The sequence below is a fragment of the Alligator mississippiensis genome, unplaced genomic scaffold, assembly GCF_030867095.1.
Source record: "Alligator mississippiensis isolate rAllMis1 unplaced genomic scaffold, rAllMis1 scaffold_200, whole genome shotgun sequence".
Taxonomy (NCBI): domain Eukaryota; kingdom Metazoa; phylum Chordata; order Crocodylia; family Alligatoridae; genus Alligator; species Alligator mississippiensis.
The window spans coordinates 15001-22500 of NW_026775294.1; the positions used below are offsets into that span (position 1 = coordinate 15001).

Here is a 7500-nt window from a genome sequence, read left to right on the forward strand (position 1 = left end):
CCCCGCAGCGTGGAAGGGCCCCTGCGAGTCGCCCCCCGGCCTGCACGCCCGCCGTGCAGTCGACCGGGTCGAAGCCGGAATCGCGGCCGGGTTCCTGGAACTCTCGCCCGGCCTGCCCGCCCGGCCCGCCCCCCGGGCCGGGGCTCCAGTCGACTTGGAGCCAAACTCGGTTTTGACCCCCTCCTGCAGCACGGTCCGGCCCCGGAGGTTCCTCCGTCCGACCTCCTGGAACCCAAGATGGGCATCTAGGGTCCCGAAATCCGTGTCCCCGAAAATCTCCGCGAACCTTTCCTGGCAATATTGTAGATGCGGCACCCGGCCCAGCCACCGGGGGCAACCGCCGAAAGTGTCCGCCCTCCTGGAGCGAAGGCCCGGGCAAGGCCCGTTTCAAAAACCTCATACGGACTTCCGGAGCGCGAGCCCCGGCGCCAGGTCGACCCAGGGCCGACCTCCCGGGCCCCAGAGAGGCTCGTCTCCGCCGCGGAAGCCGCCCGCCGCCCGCGGCGAAGGCCCCCGGGCCCGCCCGGCCTCCGGGCAGGGCACCGGGGAGAAGTAGGAATCGTGGCCGGGCTCCTGGAACTCCTGCCCGGCCTGCCCCGCGGAAGCATGCCGGGTTCTCCCGCCGCGCCGTGCAGGTTCTTCCGCCCCTCGCCGGGGTAGCCGGGCTCCAACCGCTGGGCCCCGCAGCGTGGAAGGGGCCCTGCGAGTCGCCGCCGGCCTGCACGCCCGCCGTGCAGTCGACCGGGTCGAAGCCGGAATCGCGGCCGGGTTCCTGGAACTCTCGCCCGGCCTGCCCGCCCGGCCCGCCCCCCGGGCCGGGGCGCCAGTCGACATGGAGCCAAACTCGGTTTTGACCCCCTCCTGCAGCACGGTCCGGCCCCGGAGGTTCCTCCGTCCGACCTCCTGGAACCCAAGATGGGCATCCAGGGTCCCGAAATCCGTGTCCCCGAAAATCTCCGCGAACCTTTCCTGGCAATATTGTAGATGCGGCACCCGGCCCAGCCACCGGGGGCAACCGCCGAAAGTGTCCGCCCTCCTGGAGCGAAGGCCCGGGCAAGGCCCGTTTCAAAAACCTCATACGGACTTCCGGAGCCCGAGCCCCGGCGCCAGGTCGACCCAGGGCCGACCTCCCGGGCCCCAGAGAGGCTCGTCTCCGCCGCGGAAGCCGCCCGCCGCCCGCGCCGAAGGCCCCCGGGCCCGCCCGGCCTCCGGGCAGGGCACCGGGGAGAAGTAGGAATCGTGGCCGGGCTCCTGGAACTCCTGCCCGGCCTGCCCCGCGGAAGCATGCCGGGTTCTCCCGCCGCGCCGTGCAGGTTCTTCCGCCCCTCGCCGGGGTAGCCGGGCTCCAACCGCTGGGCCCCGCAGCGTGGAAGGGCCCCTGCGAGTCGCCCCCCGGCCTGCACGCCCGCCGTGCAGTCGACCGGGTCGAAGCCGGAATCGCGGCCGGGTTCCTGGAACTCTCGCCCGGCCTGCCCGCCCGGCCCGCCCCCCGGGCCGGGGCTCCAGTCGACATGGAGCCAAACTCGGTTTTGACCCCCTCCTGCAGCACGGTCCGGCCCCGGAGGTTCCTCCGTCCGACCTCCTGGAACCCAAGATGGGCATCTAGGGTCCCGAAATCCGTGTCCCCGAAAATCTCCGCGAACCTTTCCTGGCAATATTGTAGATGCGGCACCCGGCCCAGCCACCGGGGGCAACCGCCGAAAGTGTCCGCCCTCCTGGAGCGAAGGCCCGGGCAAGGCCCGTTTCAAAAACCTCATACGGACTTCCGGAGCCCGAGCCCCGGCGCCAGGTCGACCCAGGGCCGACCTCCCGGGCCCCAGAGAGGCTCGTCTCCGCCGCGGAAGCCGCCCGCCGCCCGCGCCGAAGGCCCCCGGGCCCGCCCGGCCTCCGGGCAGGGCACCGGGGAGAAGTAGGAATCGTGGCCGGGCTCCTGGAACTCCTGCCCGGCCTGCCACGCGGAAGCATGCCGGGTTCTCCCGCCGCGCCGTGCAGGTTCTTCCGCCCCTCGCCGGGGTAGCCGGGCTCCAACCGCTGGGCCCCGCAGCCTGGAAGGGCCCCTGCGAGTCGCCCCCCGGCCTGCACGCCCGCCGTGCAGTCGACCGGGTCGAAGCCGGAATCGCGGCCGGGTTCCTGGAACTCTCGCCCGGCCTGCCCGCCCGGCCCGCCCCCCGGGCCGGAGCTCCAGTCGACTTGGAGCCAAACTCGGTTTTGACCCCCTCCTGCAGCACGGTCCGGCCCCGGAGGTTCCTCCCTCCGACCTCCTGGAACCCAAGATGGGCATCTAGGGTCCCGAAATCCGTGTCCCCGAAAATCTCCGCGAACCTTTCCTGGCAATATTGTAGATGCGGCACCCGGCCCAGCCGCCGGGGGCAACCGCCGAAAGTGTCCGCCCTCCTGGAACGAAGGCCCGGGCAAGGCCCGTTTGAAAAACCTCATACGGACTTCCGGAGCCCGAGCCCCGGCGCCAGGTCGACCCAGGGCCGACCTCCCGGGCCCCAGAGAGGCTCGTCTCCGCCGCGGAAGCCGCCCGCCGCCCGCGGCGAAGGCCCCCGGGCCCGCCCGGCCTCCGGGCAGGGCACCGGGGAGAAGTAGGAATCGTGGACGGGCTCCTGGAACTCCTGCCCGGCCTGCCACGCGGAAGCATGCCGGGTTCTCCGGCCGCGCCGTGCAGGTTCTTCCGCCCCTCGCCGGGGTAGCCGGGCTCCAACCGCTGGGCCCCGCTGCCTGGAAGGGGCCCTGCGAGTCGCCGCCGGCCTGCACGCCCGCCGTGCAGTCGACCGGGTCGAAGCCGGAATCGCGGCCGGGTTCCTGGAACTCTCGCCCGGCCTGCCCGCCCGGCCCGCCCCCCGGGCCGGAGCGCCAGTCGACATGGAGCCAAACTCGGTTTTGACCCCCTCCTGCAGCACGGTCCGGCCCCGCAGGTTCGCCCGTCCGACCTCCTGGAACCCAAGATGGGCATCTAGGGTCCCGAAATCCGTGTCCCCGAAAATCTCCGCGAACCTTTCCTGGCAATATTGTAGATGCGGCACCCGGCCCAGCCACCGGGGGCAACCGCCGAAAGTGTCCGCCCTCCTGGAGCGAAGGCCCGGGCAAGGCCCGTTTGAAAAACCTCATACGGACTTCCGGAGCGCGAGCCCGGGCGCCAGGTCGACCCAGGGCCAACCTCCCGGGCCCCAGAGAGGCACGTCTCCGCCGCGGAAGCCGCCTGATGCCCGCGCCGAAGGCCCCCGGGCCCGCCCGGCCTCCGGGCAGGGCACCGGGGAGAAGTAGGAATCGTGGCCGGGCTCCTGGAACTCCTGCCCGGCCTGCCCCGCGGAAGCATGCCGGGTTCTCCCGCCGCGCCGTGCAGGTTCTTCCGCCCCTTCGCCGGGGTAGCCGGGCTCCAACCGCTGGGCCCCGCAGCCTGGAAGGGCCCCTGCGAGTCGCCCCCCGGCCTGCACGCCCGCCGTGCAGTCGACCGGGTCGAAGCCGGAATCGCGGCCGGGTTCCTGGAACTCTCGCCCGGCCTGCCCGCCCGGCCCGCCCCCCGGGCCGGAGCTCCAGTCGACATGGAGCCAAACTCGGTTTTGACCCCCTCCTGCAGCACGGTCCGGCCCCGGAGGTTCCTCCGTCCGACCTCCTGGAACCCAAGATGGGCATCTAGGGTCCCGAAATCCGTGTCCCCGAAAATCTCCGCGAACCTTTCCTGGCAATATTGTAGATGCGGCACCCGGCCCAGCCACCGGGGGCAACCGCCGAAAGTGTCCGCCCTCCTGGAGCGAAGGCCCGGGCAAGGCCCGTTTGAAAAACCTCATACGGACTTCCAGGGCCGGAGCCCCGGCGCCAGGTCGACCGCGGGCCTCCCTCCCGGGGCCCAGCACGGCTCGTCTCCCCCGCGGGAGCAGCCCGCTGCCCGCGCCGAAGGCCCCCGGACCCGCCCGGCCTCCGGGCAGGGCACCGGGGAGAAGTAGGAATCGCGGCCGGGCTCCTGGAACTCTCGCCCGGCCAAGCCGCTCGGCCCGCCCCTGGGCCGGAGCTCCAGTCGACATGGAGCCAAACTCGCGGTTGAACCTCTCCTGCAGCACGGTCCGGCCCCGGAGGTTCCTCCGTCCGACCTCCTGGAACCCAAGATGGGCATCTAGGGTCCCGAAAACCGTGTCCCCGAAAATCTCCGCGGACCTTTCCTGGCAATATTGTAGATGTGGCACCCGGCCCAGCCGCCGGGAGCAACCGCCGAAAGTGTCCGGCCTCCTGGAGCGAAGGCCCGGGCACGGCCCGTTTGAAAATCCTCATACGGACTTCCAGGGCCGGAGCTCGGGAGCCAGGTCGACCCCGGGCCTCCCTCCCGGGCGTTAGGGCGGCTCGTCTCCCCCGCGGGAGCAGCCCGCTGCCCGCGCCGAAGGCCCCCGGACCCGCCCGGCCTCCGGGCAGGGCACCGGGGAGAAGTAGGAATCGCGGCCGGGCTCCTGGAACTCTCGCCCGGCCAGGCCGCCCGGCCCGCCCCCCGGGCCGGAGCTCCAGTCGACATGGAGCCAAACTCGGGGTTGAACCTCTCCTGCAGCACGGTCCGGCCCCGGAGGTTCCTCCGTCCGGCCTCCTGGAACCCAAGATGGGCATCTAGGGTCCCGAAACCCGTGTCCTCGAAAATCTCCGCGAACCTTTCCTGGCAATATTGTAGATGCGGCACCCGGCCCAGCCGCCGGGGGCAACCGCCGAAAGTGTCCGCCCTCCTGGAGCGAAGACCCGGGCAAGGCCCGTTTGAAAAACCTCATACGGACTTCCGGAGCCCGAGCCCCGGCGGCAGGTCGACCCAGGGCCCACCTCCCGGGCCCCAGAGAGGCTCGTCTCCGCCGCGGAAGCCGCCTGCCGCCCGCGCCGAAGGCCCCCGGGCCCGCCCGGCCTCCGGGCAGGGCACCGGGGAGAAGCCGGAATCGCGGCCGGGCTCCTGGAACTCTCGCCGGGCAGGCCGCCCGGCCCGCCCCGGGGCCGGAGCTCCAGTCGACATGGAGCCAAACTCGGTTTTGACCCCCTCCTTCGGAACGGTCCGGCCCCGGAGGTTCCTCCGTCCGAGCTCCTGGAACCCAAGATGGGCATCTAGGGTCCCGAAACCCGTGTCCTCGAAAATCTCCGCGAACCTTTCCTGGCAATATTGTAGATGCGGCACCCGGCCCAGCCGCCGGGGGCAACCGCCGAAAGTGTCCGCCCTCCTGGAGCGAAGGCCCGGGCAAGGCCCGTTTGAAAAACCTCATACGGACTTCCGGAGCCCGAGCCCCGGCGCCAGGTCGACCCAGGGCCAACCTCCCGGGCCCCAGAGAGGCTCGTCTCCCCCGCGGGAGCAGCCCGCCGCCCGCGCCGAAGGCCCCCGGACCTGCCCGGCCTCCGGGCAGGGCACCGGGGAGAAGCCGGAATCGCGGCCGGGCTCCTGGAACTCTCGCCCGGCCCGCCCCTGGGCCGGAGCTCCAGTCGACATGGAGCCAAACCCGGGGTTGAGCCCCTCCTGCAGCACGGTCCGGTCCCGGAGGTACCCCTGCCCGACCTCCTGGAACCCAAGATGGGCAACTAGGGTCCCGAAAACCGTGTCCCCGAAAATCTCCGCGGACCTTTCCTGGCAATATTGTAGATGCGGCACCCGGCCCAGCCACCGGGGGCAACCGCCGAAAGTGTCCGCCCTCCTGGAGCGAAGGCCCGGGCACGGGCCGTTTGAAAAACCTCATCGGGACTTCCAGGGCCGGAGCCCCGGCGCCAGGTCGACCCCGGGCCTCCCTCCCGGGGCCCAGCACGGCTCGTCTCCCCCGCGGGAGCAGCCCGCCGCCCGCGCCGAAGGCCCCCGGACCTGCCCGGCCTCCGGGCAGGGCACCGGGGAGAAGTCGGAATCGCGGCCGGGCTCCTGGAACTCCCGCCCGGCCTGCCCCGCGGAGTCCTGCCCGGGCTCCCGCCGCCTTGGCCCGGGACGACCACCCCTCGGCGGGGTGCCTGGGCTCCGACCCCGGAGGCCCGGGTCCCTGCCGGGGCCCTTGGACCCGCCCCCGGGCTGCCCTTCCACGGAGCCCTTGACCGGGACGAAATCGGAATTGTGGCCGAGCTCCTGGAACTCTCGCCCGGCCTGACCGCCTTCTCCGGCCCTTTTCCGGTTTTCCCCGTTGACCTGGCTCCAAACTCGGGTTTGGCCCCTCAACACGGCAGGGTTCTGCCCCGAAGATCCCTCTGACCGGCTTTCTGGAACCGAACATGGGCATTGAGGGTCCTTAAAAACGTGTTCTCGAAAATCTCCGCGAACGTTTCTTGGCTATATTGTAGATGCGGCACCCGGCCCAGCCACCGGGACGAACCGCCGAAAGTGTCCGCCCTCCTGGATCGAAGGCCCGGGCAAGGCCCGTTTCAAAAACCTCATACGGACTTCCGTGGGGGGGGCGGGCACCAGGTCAACCCCACGTATGCCTATGGGGATTTTCGCTCCCCAGGTCAACCCCATGGATGCCTATGGGGATTTTCGCTCCCCAGGTCAACCCCATGGATGCCTATGGGCTTTTTCGGTCCCCAGCTCCACCCCAAGTATTCCTAGGGGCTTTTCCGCTCCCCAGGTCAACCCCATTTATTCCTATGGGGATTTTCAGTCCCCAGCTCAACCCCAAGTATTCCTAGGGGCTTTTTCGCTCCCCAGCTCCACCCCATGTATTCCTAAGGGCTTTTTCGGTCCCCAGCTCCACCCCAAGTATTCCTAGGGGCTTTTTCGCTCCCCAGCTCCCCCCCATGTATTCCTAGGGGCTTTTCCGCTCCCCAGCTCCCCCCCCATGTATTCCTAAGGGCTTTTTCGCTCCCCAGCTCCCCCCCAAGTATTCCTAGGGGTTTTTTCGCTCCCCAGCTCCACCCCATGTATTCCTAGGGGCTTTTCCGCTCCCCAGCTCCCCCCCATGGATGCCGATGGGCTCTTTCGGTCCCCAGGTCAGCCCCATGTGTTGCTATGGGCTTTTTCGGTCCCCAGGTCAACCCCATGTGTTCCTATGGGCTTTCTCGGTCCCCAGGTCAACCCCATGTATTCCTAGGGGCTTTTTCGCTCCCCAGCTCCACCCCATGTATTCCTATGGGGATTTTCGCTCCCCAGCTCCACCCCAAGTATTCCTAGGGGCTTTTCCGCTCCCCAGCTCCACCCCACGTATTCCTAGGGGCATTTAGGCTCCCCAGGTCAACCCCATGGATGCCGATGGGCTTTTCCGCTCGCTCCCCAGGTCCGCCCGCCCCTGGCCTCGCCATCGGGACTTGCGGGCACCGTCTCAACCCCGTGCCTTCCAGAGGGGACTTCCAGGCACCGTGTCCACCCCCTGCGAGCCTCTGCGGACCCCCGCCTTACCTTTCCCCGCCGCCTACGGCCAGACCGGGCTGATCGCGCCCGATCCCGTCCGATCTCGGAAGCTAAGCAGTCCCGGGCCCGGCTAGTACCTGGATGGGAGACCGCCTGGGAATCCCGGGTGCCGTAGGCCTCCCGCCCTTTTGCGCCTCGGGGGGGGGGGGGGAGCTCACGGA

General features: G+C 70.3%; 1 non-coding gene across 1 annotated transcript; it reads left to right on the top strand.

Moving 5' to 3' along the window:
- The first annotated feature begins 7338 nt into the window (after positions 1-7338).
- Positions 7339-7457, top strand: LOC132246985 (5S ribosomal RNA). Its single transcript, XR_009458339.1, has one exon. It is a non-coding gene; the product is annotated as a 5S ribosomal RNA (ribosomal RNA).
- The last annotated feature ends 43 nt before the right edge of the window (positions 7458-7500 follow it).